The following is a 12174-nucleotide window of genomic DNA, read 5'->3' as shown; positions in this document are numbered from 1 at the left end:
GTTGTTTACAGTGTCGTCGGCTACACCCTTATTATGTCCTGGATGTGGTGATCTACTGTATGAGTCATTGCACTTTATAGACAGTACTGTATTGTATCAGTTGCCCAATAAGACATGCTTTAACGTGACCGTCTTTTCCCACGCAACAGAAAATGCATATTTCATCAGACAGCCCAGAAGCTATTCTAAATGATTATGAAACAGAATATAAGGTTTGCTTGATGTAAAGCCTCGATCAGTTTGTCTGCTGAGAATAGGCAAATAAAAAGACAGAAAATGAATACAAAAGTGAGCTGAGTTCAGTTTGTGCGTCTGCTCTTGCTGTCTCCTAACACAAGTTTGTTAACAATCAACTGTGGAGCAACACATCTGGATGCTGAGTAATATCTGATGGTGGTGGGAGGAGGAGGAGGAGGAGGAGGGCGCTCATTGTTTCAGGTTGCACAATTCCCTGGTTGGAAGGCTGAGCTAACTGGCTTTCGGTGTTTGTCCTGAGGTATCCTGCTAACGCAATTTTCCCAAATAAATAATCCTTCACGAAGCCGGCGCCGGCTGCCAAAAGACGGACATATTGAGGTTGACCCGAATTGATCTCCTGTCCCGCCCTCTCCAGAGGTTCTGCATCCCAATCGAAACGGGCTGTACTTTATCATGTGGACTCAAGGACAGCTGAGAAGAAAACATCTCTGGCAAAATGCACTCTAAAAGATCCACAGCTTACATGCAGGCCCACACACATTGGATACTACAATACACTGTCCATTGAACATGTTGTCATCTTCTGCCTCTTTCTGGGTGAACGATGTGGTCCTCGTTTCAAAATGACTGCAAAATATGAATCGATTCTCATCCAAGTGTGAGCATGAGGCAGAGCAGACGGGGTAGATGGAATGAGACGTTGTGGGCCGGTCTCCCCACAGTGCTGCTGGTGTTGCTTCATCGATTCTGCAAAACACAGTGAGAAAATGTCCGACAGCGTTGTTGGCCACGGAAACCGCGTTCTGGTAATCTCGAAACAGACTTAAAAAGTTGGATTTGCAAAGCAGAGATCCTGTTTTGTAAGCAAGTCAGAGTTTAAAAAAAAATTAAGATCGAAACAATATCCTCAACATTTGATCCTTGTTTGGTTCTGATTAAAAAAGTATGAAAAAAAAAAAAGCAACTTTCTTTCCAGGAGAAATGACTCCAAATAAGAGGGTGCTGCTCACAATCAAAAAGTGCACACAATTACTTCAACATGTCTTATCTGTGAAGCACTTTTATCTGAACTTTCACATTTTTTGTCCTCAAACTGGACTAAGCTGAGGGGCTTAATGTAATCACCGCTAATCCTTTAATCTTTCACAAACTTTCCCTTAAAATGAAGTTCATAACCCAATCATAACCATGACTGTCTATCTCCTAAAAACCACCGTTTTTGACATTTGGGTCCTGTGTCACTCTTGTCTTCATTATTGTCCCCCAGACTATTGTCCTCCATCTTTTTCCATTAGTGAAATGATGGACATTTTGTGTTGATACTTAACTGTCTGTAGCCAATGGGAACTGCCATACGCTCTCTGAAATGCATTTGCTTTGTTTTCAGATTCAGTGGAGACCGGGGGAGTGAGGAATCAGCACAAAATGGCGACTTGTCTCAGCATTTGAAAATGATGTAAGTTTTACCTCTTACTAACAGAATACGAAAAACACTGATGCAACATTGATGTCACTTCAAGGAGAATTTCATCTGACTTGAGTTCAGAATTGAGATCAGTGGGGGCGTCCCGTCCCAGTGGCTCACCTGGTAGAACGCGTACCACAAAGGCTTTGTCCTTCACGCGGCCGACCCGGGTTCGGATCCAACCCGTAGTAGTCCTTTGCCGCATGTCATCCCCTCTCTCTCTCTCTCTCCCTTTTCCTGTCAGCCTACTGTCCTATCAATAAAGGCAAAATGCAAAAAATAAAAAATAAAGTTCAGCGGTTCACTATACAGCAAGTTAAGTAAAGTTATCCTTTATTTATCCCCATGTGGATAATTCATCCTCTGCATTTGACCCATCCTCTACTACTGTAGGAACCTTCCTAGAACTAGGAGCAGTGGGCAGCTGCAGTGCAGCGCCCGGGGACCAACTCCAGTTCTTTTGCCAGTGCCTTGGTCAGGGGCACTGACAGGAGGATTAACCCTAACAACATATATTTTGGTGGTGGGAGGAAACCGGAGCACCCGGAAGAAAAACCCACACGAACACGGGGAGAACATGCAAACTCCACACAGAAAGGACCTGGGACGGACCGGGGGTCCGAACCCAGGCGGGACCTTATTGCTGTGAGGCAACAGTGCTAACCACTGAGCCACCTTCCAGACAAGGCTTCTAAAAGTAACAGAAAATCAACTGCAGCTTAAGGAGCATCAGATTTAACTATGTTTACTTGTGCCAGAGTGATAATGAGCTGTGTCTTGGCTCTACAGAGACCGCTGTATCAGTCTACAGAGACTGCTGTATCAGTCTACAGAGACTGCTGCATCAGTCTACAGAGACTGCTGCATCAGTCTACAGAGACTGCTGCATCAGTCTACAGAGACCGCTGTATCAGTCTACAGAGACTCCTGCATCAGTCTACAGAGACTGCTGTATCAGTCTACAGAGACTGCTGTATCAGTCTACAGAGACTGCTGTATCAGTCTACAGAGACCGCTGTATCAGTCTACAGAGACTGCTGTATCAGTCTACAGAGACTGCTGCATCAGTCTACAGAGACTGATACAGCAGTCTACAGAGACCGCTGTATCAGTCTACAGAGACTGATACAGCAGTCTACAGAGACCGCTGTATCAGTCTCTGTAGACTGATACAGCAGTCTACAGAGACCGCTGTATCAGTCTACAGAGACTGATACAGCAGTCTACAGAGACCGCTGTATCAGTCTACAGAGACTGCTGCATCAGTCTTGACTTTGAGCTCCTAGAGGAAACACTAGGGCCGGGGCGCTCTTGTTACTGGACATGCAGCCTCTTTTTGGGTTGTGACCTTCTTCTGTCCTCGCTGCAGCTGCTCCTGATGCCAGTGAGCAGACCCAGACAGGATGGACCCCCGGTGGCGAAGTGTTTTGCAGCAACCTGCCAAAGGATCAACTTACATCCGTCAGTGCTGCAAAGATAAGATGTGAAATCAAATATTTGACCATTTGATCAATTGCTTTCAGGAGGCAAATGCTGCGCGGAGCTGAGGGAAGAGTGTCTCCAGGCGGTTCTTTCCTACGCGTGGCCTGGTGGTGGTTAGAAGGTTGAATGGGGAATAGTGTGTGGACGCAGCCCCACTCCATTCTGTGGCGCAGATGGAAAAGGGGAGGCAGGATTCTGTGTAAAACGCATCCAGACATCCTGTTCTGTCTCCCTGGTCTAGTCAGAGTGGGACTGTAGGCTGGCCCGGTGACTTGCAGCTTGGCTCACACAGCTGTGGAGCAAAAACATGGCCTAGAAAGTTGAACCACAGCTCTCAGTGGCGAGGAAATCCCCGGGCTCTGCCTAGCAAGGGAAGGGTTTCTTATCTGGGAGAGGAAGTTTACTTTCAAAACACGGTATGATCAATCCTAGACTGCTGCTTACACAGTAATATCAGAATTGAAACAAGATCAAGTCAGACTAAGAATCCACACCATGCTACTACTACAGTACTATTGTACTACCACCACTACTACTGCTGCTGCTACTATAATAATAATAATAATAATAATAATAATAATAATAATAATAATAATAATAATAATAATAATAATAATAATAATAATAATAATAAATGAATAAGCTTCAAGCTTCAGTTCGGCATGGCTTTGGCGTATGGTGTGTTCGGCCAAGAGGGAATCAGCTCCTTGCTCTCCTCTCTCTCTGACACTCTTCCTCTGGGGATGCTAGCTCAACGAAACACGAGACAATTAAAAGGCAGGAAGTAACACACAGGTGCAAGCCAAACAGTAACGAGGGCCCCGATACTGGAACACCGAAATGGATTGGAAGTTGGAAACCAAGCCCTCATTAATGTTCTGCTTGCACCTGAGTTACTTCCTGCATTTTAGACACAAAACGGGTGAATTGGGTGGGAAGTGAAAAGGGCGAATTGGGTGAAGTTTTAAGATGATAGAATAAGGTCCAGAATTATTGGACTCCCTGATAAAGAGGTGCAAAAAAGCTGCATTGATGACATATCAATACAATACAGGTAATGTTGGACAAATTGTTGTTTTAATAAATAAATAGGCTACATAAGCTTTGTCTCAATTTCATTTATAGGCCCTCTTCACAGCAACCGTTTTGAGGGGGTAAAGGAAGCAATGTAGGCTAACCAATACCGCTTCTATTCCATTTAGGCGTTCCATTAGCCTACCAGGGCCCTCATTAATGTTATTGGTTAGCCTACACCTGCTTCACTTCCTGTTTTACCAGCCCAAAATGGTTGCTGTGAATTTGCCTCCCTCGCACAATCTAGTCACTACCTCCTACACCGCATTGACGTTATGATCAACACCTGTGCTCATAAAAGTAGTAAGCTAGCTAGCCAAATTGAAGTTGCTTTGCAAACACCAGCTAGTTTGTTCACCAAGTAGGCCTACTTAATTGCAACTTTATCAAGGGGGTGTGTTCCTGCACTCCAGATAATCGTCATCTCCCATTAGCCTACTGTTGACTTTGAGCCAATTGTTTGTTAGCTTCTGCTTACCGAACGGGTGCACTCTCACCTTCATGTCCATCTCTCTGCCCCTCAGCTCATCCTCCAGTCCTCCTCACCAGTCACCTCACTGCCAGGCTGGCCCGCTAGGCCGCTACCACCACCATCATCACCGGCCACCCTGTATCTCTCCCACTGCAGGGAGAGTCCGGCAAGCGACAGCAAACACATCAGTAAGGTTTGCATTTTCGCCACGCCCTCAACCCCCCCCCCCCCCCCCCCCCCCCCCTTATAGAGCACATATGAATTGCATAATGGTAATATGAGTAAAACACATGAATAAATATGAATGGGACTTTACTTACAATGACTAAATATGTAGTGCATCTTCAGAAATACAGCCTGAAAAGGACTGAAAGCTGAGTTGCCTTAGCTTATGCTTCCCTCTTGTGGCCAGTCCAATTATTTCAGTGTGAGATCCCTATCAACTAAACATTAGTTCAAAGAACACGCACACATGACAGAGCGGAACCTACAATTATTAGAGGTCACCAAACACTTAACAGCAGGCTGGCTCGATCAAACTTTCACGCAACTTTAGTTGGTTGAAACTGAGGTGAAACTGCAAATTATTAATTTAATTACAAAGGGACTTGAAACTTCTCTGAAACTCAGCTGCAACAGTTGCAAAACTCTCAACTTTGTGAAACTAGTTTCATGCAACAGCCAATCAAAACGCTGATTAGTAGGCTATTAATGCACTGATATGGCTCTCTTCTCCATATACTCTTCTCTCTACCACTTCTTCTTTTCTCTTTCTTCTTCTCCAGGACAGCCATAATGAAAGAAATAGCCAGCCAGTACAAAATAAGTTGATACAGTAATCTACTGTAGCAGAGAGAGAAGGAAAAACAATATGAAACATTACCAATCTAACTAGCTGTTTTAGTGAAACAAGTGTTGAGACTTGATTATTATTTTTGAATTGCTTTGTGTAAATATCAAGTTGCATGAAAATTATGCTTCATGCAATTTGCAACCTGCAAATAGTTGCCTGAAAGTTTCACCGTGTAAAGGTTTGGCACTGAATGCTCAACAGATAAGGTTTTTGATTTACACCCCCCCCCCCCCCTTTTTTTTTTTACTTGAAAATCCAATATTGTTTCACTAAGACTGCTGGCAAACACCACATTCTGCCATAAGCGATTGGCACCCATGTTTTGTGTTAACAGCCTCTGTTTGGCCCGTTTGGCCCTGTGATTGGATGACTTCCTGGAGGTAGAGTGAGGTCTCTGGGAGGTCACCAGACAGCCACGTGTCTTACACGTTATTACTGTTTTCAGTCACCATTATGTCTTTATGGGGTCAGAGGTGCAGCTAAAGCATTCATATGCTGCTGCCTTTCAACATAGCATGAACTGCCTCAATTGTTCCTATCCAATGGTTTGTTGCTTGAACAAAGGACACCAATTACTACATGTGCAAAGGACATCATTTTTGTACTAGTAATTAAGGCATTGAAATACATTTTATATGGAGTAAGGTCCTCATAAAATATTCTAACTGTTCACTTTCCTTGAGTACAGTATCCACCGAGCATTAGTTAGCAAGATGATGTGATTATGTAGGTTTAATCCATCACAATGTTATAACTCGACTGTTTATTTTTCAGAAGACTCAGTTTTGATGAATCACTAGATAACATCACTGTGACTCATGTTCCTTGTCATTGTCATAAGGTTATTCTCTCACCAAATACTGCTATTCTCTTTGTAAACTAATATATTACACAGCCTGGATGTGTCAAGATTTTGGAAGATTTAAATACTGTAATGCAGTTGGCAGATTCCACGAAGTTCTAACAAGTGAGTGTCACCCCCCCAATCATTCCTGTTTCTCTACTGTTTCTATCAAAAAGGCAAAAAAAAACAAAAAAATATACACAAATCTGCATCAGCATCCATTACTTATTACTTAGAATTGTATAATAATGCAATACAAAAAATACAAAACTCAATGACTGATACCCATACTGAAGGAATGTATTAGATGAGAGTGCTGTTTCGTATCCAGCAGCTTAAAGTATCCATTTCACTGTGTCACAAGAAACAAAATCATCACATATGATATTAGAATGACATCTGCAGATGAAATAGACAGGCAGTTTGACTCTATGAAAACTAGGAATAGCACTGAAATGTCTTTGAAATGCTGTACGATAATCATTCATGCATGACAAACACAACTAGAGGCATTCAAGCAGAAAATGAGTACTAAAACATCACAGTCACTTCAGACTATTCTGACTCATTATATCTGGCATTTGACTGCATTACACTCATGGACTGTATATAATAATATTACACTGAATATAGTGTCATTTATTACATTCAAAATATATCTTCCAGTTTTTGTGTTTCTGGAAGAACAAAGTCAGAGAATGGTGGTAAAATGGAGACTGCAGCATTTCAAGGAGTGACTTGTGTATTATAATTAAAGCATGTGTTACAAAAGGTCACTGTTAAGGTACTGTAGCTAAATGTCAAGATATTACAGTGTAAATGCAATATCACAAAACAACTTAGATTTACACTTTATTTTTTTATATTTACACTTCATTACAGAACATTCATTGCCATATGGAATTACATAATGAAATACATTCAAACATGAAAGAAAAGTGTATGGCCATGTACCCAAAAATCTCTGTATACATTTAATTAGTCTATACACCATAAAAGTTCAGTATAAAAGGGTCAAGGTATACAATTACATACTGTATACCAAAATACCAAACTAGAATATAACAACATGAGCATGTCCAAGAGACAGTTGGAGTACAGTGCCATCATTGGAACACAGTGCATTGATGAGAAACAGACATTTACGAGCAGCCAGACAGTAGCTTGCAGCTTGACAGGAGACTGCCTGTCCTCTATCTACATGAGCTTAGGCTGCATCACACCAAGGTTTCTGGCAGGGCTTCTGCATTGTCCGTCGACAGTATCTGCCATATATGCCACCTCTCCCTCAGCCACTCCGGGGTACCAGGGGTCTTTCCCTCTGTCCCGGGACCAGAGACACCCAGGGGATCCACAGTCTGGGGGGACGAGCTGCTGTTGCTCGGTGGGGTTTGCGCGTTCAGACCTCCAGGCTGATAGGTGGAGAGGGAGGGCGTGGAGTGAGAAATGTGGGTGTCTTTAAGAGGTCCCGAGTAGTGAAGGGCAGACCAGACATCAGTGCTGCCCTTGATGGAAGGACTGGCAGGGTGTCCTGTCCTTCCCGCTAAGTCCTCTGAGCTGATGGCTCCTAATTGGCCGCATAGTCCGTGACGTAATGATGATCCCGTCTGTCCTCTCTGGTCGGGGGGGCCGCTGCTGCTCCGAGTCACCGGGAGGTGTGGCCTGCGCTCCGCCACACCCAATGAGGTTTGTGTTGGTCTGACCGGCAGCAGGCTGTTGCCTTGGTGACTGTTCACTGTTCAGCCCCTCGGACGATCCATTGGACTCACATTCCGACACGTCCCCATGGGAACCTGAGTGAGACCATTCATTTAAAAGTTAAACAAGAAAAAGCCAGCACTCAAAAAAGTCCTTTTGAATATTTAATTTACCTCAGTCAGGATAGAACAGCACATACATGTTTCGGCCTGACGGCCTTCTTCAGTGTGGTCATTTACATTCCAGCATTCATTAATTATCTCGACACCATCTGCGGAAAACATGCAAAGAGGATTCTATTACCAGCGATCTGATGGTCGGTGAAGTCTTTGCTCAGCATCGTATGCCAGGCTCCCCAGAAAGGTTCGGCTGGGGCGTCTTAACAGAAACAAGAAAAACAAGAAGAAACAAGAGAATGTCTTGGTTCAGTTGCATAGACGTGTCATTGCGGAATATTGTACAACAAGCAGAATATACTTTTAAAATGTATTTTTTTTTCTGTCTCAAATACCTTCAGCTCACCTTTGCCAGCAGAAGGTGTAGGGCAGGTGTCTCCGGGCCTGTCTTTGCAATGGCCACTGAGTTTGTACTGTCCAGGAAGTCTGAAGAACCTGTCAGAGAGCGGGCTACTGTCCCCATGGCACTTACACAGCAGTCGATCTGACAGGACAGGGGAATTATTGTCATAGGGAGACACCTCTCCACTAGATGCTTTGTTGGAGTCGCTGGATAAGCGTCTGTCAGTCAGAGAGAAAGAATCCTCTGATCTTAGAAGGCCGGAGCCTCTGAAGACACAAAAAGAGACATAGGGGGGTTCATCTCGCACTCTGTCTTACAGAAACGTACCACCAGGGGGTAATCATGAGGTATAACGGCTCATCCACACAGACTGTAGAAAAATATGGACGTAGCCACCGTGAGGTCACCCATTGGTTTGTCGACCCATGTTTTGAAGCCTCAAGTTTGGCATTTTGACTGTCGCCATCTTGTTTTTTGGAGCAAGAGAAGTGATTGTGGAGCTGGTAAGGAGCTGACGTCTAGTAGACAGCTAGTGGCTAGCCGCTAGTGGCTAGCTGCCTGTCACTCAAAGTGACCGTACCCTTACCTTTAAGCCTTAATAAAAATGTAAGTGGGTGAGTTATAAGATTCAGCACCCTGTACAGTTGTCATGAATGGGGAACTTAACTATAGAGGCCAAAACCATTTTCTGTACCAGGCTGTAAACTAAAGATGATTATTTCTGCTGTAAAGTTGGGCATTTTAACATGGGGATCTGTGGGTTGTTGACTCGCTTTTTGAACCAGCCTCAAGTAGCCATTCCAGGAACTGCAGGTTTTGGCACTTCCACGTGGGCTTCATTTTTCAGCCCACTTGGTCATCACTCGTGACTCATTTTGATCGTTTGGATTCGTTGGCAGGTGGCATGGCGTGGATATGTGTAATCAGATAAAAGGCCCACACTCACAAGTACTGAGAGGCCTTCCTCCGCAGTAAGTAGTCCACAACGTCAGGATCGCTCTCCAGCAAACTCATCAGAACCTCATTCTGCAGATCAGCAGGGACCTGGGAGGGCCAGAGCACAAACTTTACTACTTTCGCTGAGCCTCAGAACAAGTGCCAACAATTTTAGTTTGTTTCATTCATTGGTACCTCCATTTCTGTAACACTGACTTATTAATTAACAAATATTCACTTCTTCACAATATTCAGCTAACATCTCCGTAGCTCTGATACAATAGCATTATCTCGAGAGCATCTCCCCAAAGATGCTAACCACATTCAATGAACTGCAGTTTATACCAATAGTCCCATAGCTGTATCGTTAACAGTTATACAGTATCTATCATACAATATGCAACGGCAACGATGATAAAAGCCAAAACACAGCAGTGTAGAAAAGCCCTGCTAATATTTTCTTTTCCTATCAATGTATTTTATGGCACTGCTGAGTGCCATAGAAATGCCTGGTGGGCTTTTCTTTGCATTATGGTCATAACAGATCATTTTCAGCGACACCAATTTCCCTCCAGTTTCCTGTGCTGCATCTGCTCTCCAGTTTCGAGTGAAAAGCAGAAACATCAATGTTGCATACAGTATCTCGCCCGCAGTACCACAGACAGCCATATTGACTAAAACAAAACAAACGGTGATTGGAATGACACTTTGATCAATAACCTCTCCAGCGAGTCAAAACTCATTTGCCTCATACTAAAAGGCCCATTCAGTGAGCTTAACCTTACAAGGCGCAGGGATGAAAAGCAAATGGCATGGATTTAGGAGTGTTACTGGAATGGAGCCTTGTGAGTCACTCTGCACAAGCTAAGTCCTTCACGGAACGTATTGCCAGTGTTTACATTTCATTAGGTAACTCCACTCTATTAAGCTTGGGAATTCCCCACACTCTGTGAGACGTTTTGTAGAAAGAGGACCAACAACCAACCGAGACGTAAGACGCGAGATTGTCTTCGACTATCTCCGTCTATCGTCCGTTTCACGGATTTTCATTTAAATGCCTTTTGGTCGACATGTCATAGCATTGACAGAAAGGATACTGTAGCATACCATAAAAAGTGTATCATATGTAGTGATCATCCTTTCGACCACACTGATGATGGCGGTGCTCTCCTCTGCACGGGCGCAACTCTGGACCGCAAACTCTTTGTCGGAGTTCTTCTGCTTGTGCAAAAGGTTGGGTCCAAAGATGGTAGCTAAATTGATTGATGTCATCTTGTTTCCGGTGACCTAAACACAACAGGAGGCAGAATTAAGTGGTTTCATGTCGTTCGTTGACTGCAGGTTTTTTCAATGCTAGCATTCCAGCAGCCTTTCTGCATGGTGAAATTAAGAGTGATTTTCAAGTTCAACCAATAATCATCAGGTTCAACTAGAACTGATCTCTGATTCAGCAGCTCTGCTAGCATTCCTCTCAGAGCACAGCCAATTGTTCAATTGTTTGGAATTATTAAGCAGGATTAACCCAATGTGACCCTTGTAATTAGAGGGGATATTTTGGGAAGTAGACAGAAATTATCCTGATGGGCATTAATTTGAAAGTTTACTAAAGGTCACAACGGACTGAAAGTAGATTTTGTATTCTTCTGCCCATTTGAACAATCAGAAAATACAGTGCAAACAAACCAAACTCTTACAAATCCACAGTGATTATGGTATTAAGAGTCTGAATGACAACAGTCTTTTGCTGCACCTCCCAACCCCCCACCACAACACGTCCACACCACCAAAAAGGCTAGGTGTCTCCCCCTCACTCTTTATCCACAGAGCCCAGGAAAAAACTCTCATTCACCGAGGACTGAGGCCAAGACAAAACTGCTTTTATACCCGTGGGAAACAATTAGTCTCTACTGTATGGATTAGTAATAAACAACTAAGTAGCTGTTTCTTGTTGCTCTGCATGCCGTGTGTTCTATCCTGTGAATTCTTGTTCTGTGGCTGCTGTTGTCCTTATGGCGTCTTACTGTTTTGTCTGTACATTTTATTGGCTGTCGTTTTTTCCCCCCATCTTGCCAAAAGGACTACAGTTGAAAATGAGCCAGCTGGCTAACACTGGCACATTTACAGAAATATTGATTAACGTGTGTTGTCGTTATAAATAAATAAACAAACGTAAACACACGACGAGTAAAAAAAAACGCAGAATACAACATGCTCATGACAACACTTCTCTCTTTCCCTACCTCCTGTCCCTCCCTGTCAAGGCTGTCGTCAGCGTGTGCAGCCACAGTGGACAGGAAGTGGAGGAGGCGCTGCAGTGTGTCGCTGTTACAGGAAGGAAGCAGAAACACCAGGAGCTGGATGGCGCTCTCTTGGTCTGAGTAATCCAGTACTGCAGAGGAAGAAGTACGTCAATTAAGATCAATTAAAAATCCAAACTAAACATGAAATCCACAATAACAACAAGCCATTAATGTGTATGTGTCTGTGATGTCTGTGTTTATGTGTGTGTCTGTGGTGTCTGTGTTTATGTGTGTGTCTGTGATGTCTGTGTTTATGTGTGTGTCTGTGATGTCTGTGTTTATGTGTGTGTCTGTGATGTCTGTGTGTATGTGTGTGCCTGTGATGTCTGTGTG

The 12174-nt window shown here is 43.6% G+C and overlaps 1 protein-coding gene and 1 pseudogene across 2 annotated transcripts in view; both read right to left on the bottom strand.

Annotated features, from left to right (window-relative positions):
- LOC310778737 (myosin-13-like) overlaps positions 1 to 4722 on the bottom strand; it is a 13749-nt pseudogene extending 9027 nt beyond the window's left edge. Inside the window, exon 1 of the transcript in view lies at positions 4717 to 4722. The product of the transcript in view is annotated as a myosin-13-like (transcript). The remainder of the gene's footprint in view (positions 1 to 4716) is intronic.
- LOC310777894 (myosin heavy chain, fast skeletal muscle-like) overlaps positions 1 to 12174 on the bottom strand; it is a gene marked incomplete at both ends in the record, with an annotated part of 55087 nt that overhangs the window by 10737 nt on the left and 32176 nt on the right. The gene's annotated exons all lie outside the window — the stretch shown is intronic.

This window comes from Poromitra crassiceps (genome assembly GCF_964638095.1).
Source record: "Poromitra crassiceps genome assembly, chromosome: 6".
In the NCBI taxonomy this organism is placed as follows: Eukaryota; Metazoa; Chordata; class Actinopteri; order Beryciformes; family Melamphaidae; genus Poromitra; species Poromitra crassiceps.
Note: the sequence above shows the minus strand (reverse complement) of the source record. Positions and strands in the feature narration are given on the sequence as shown.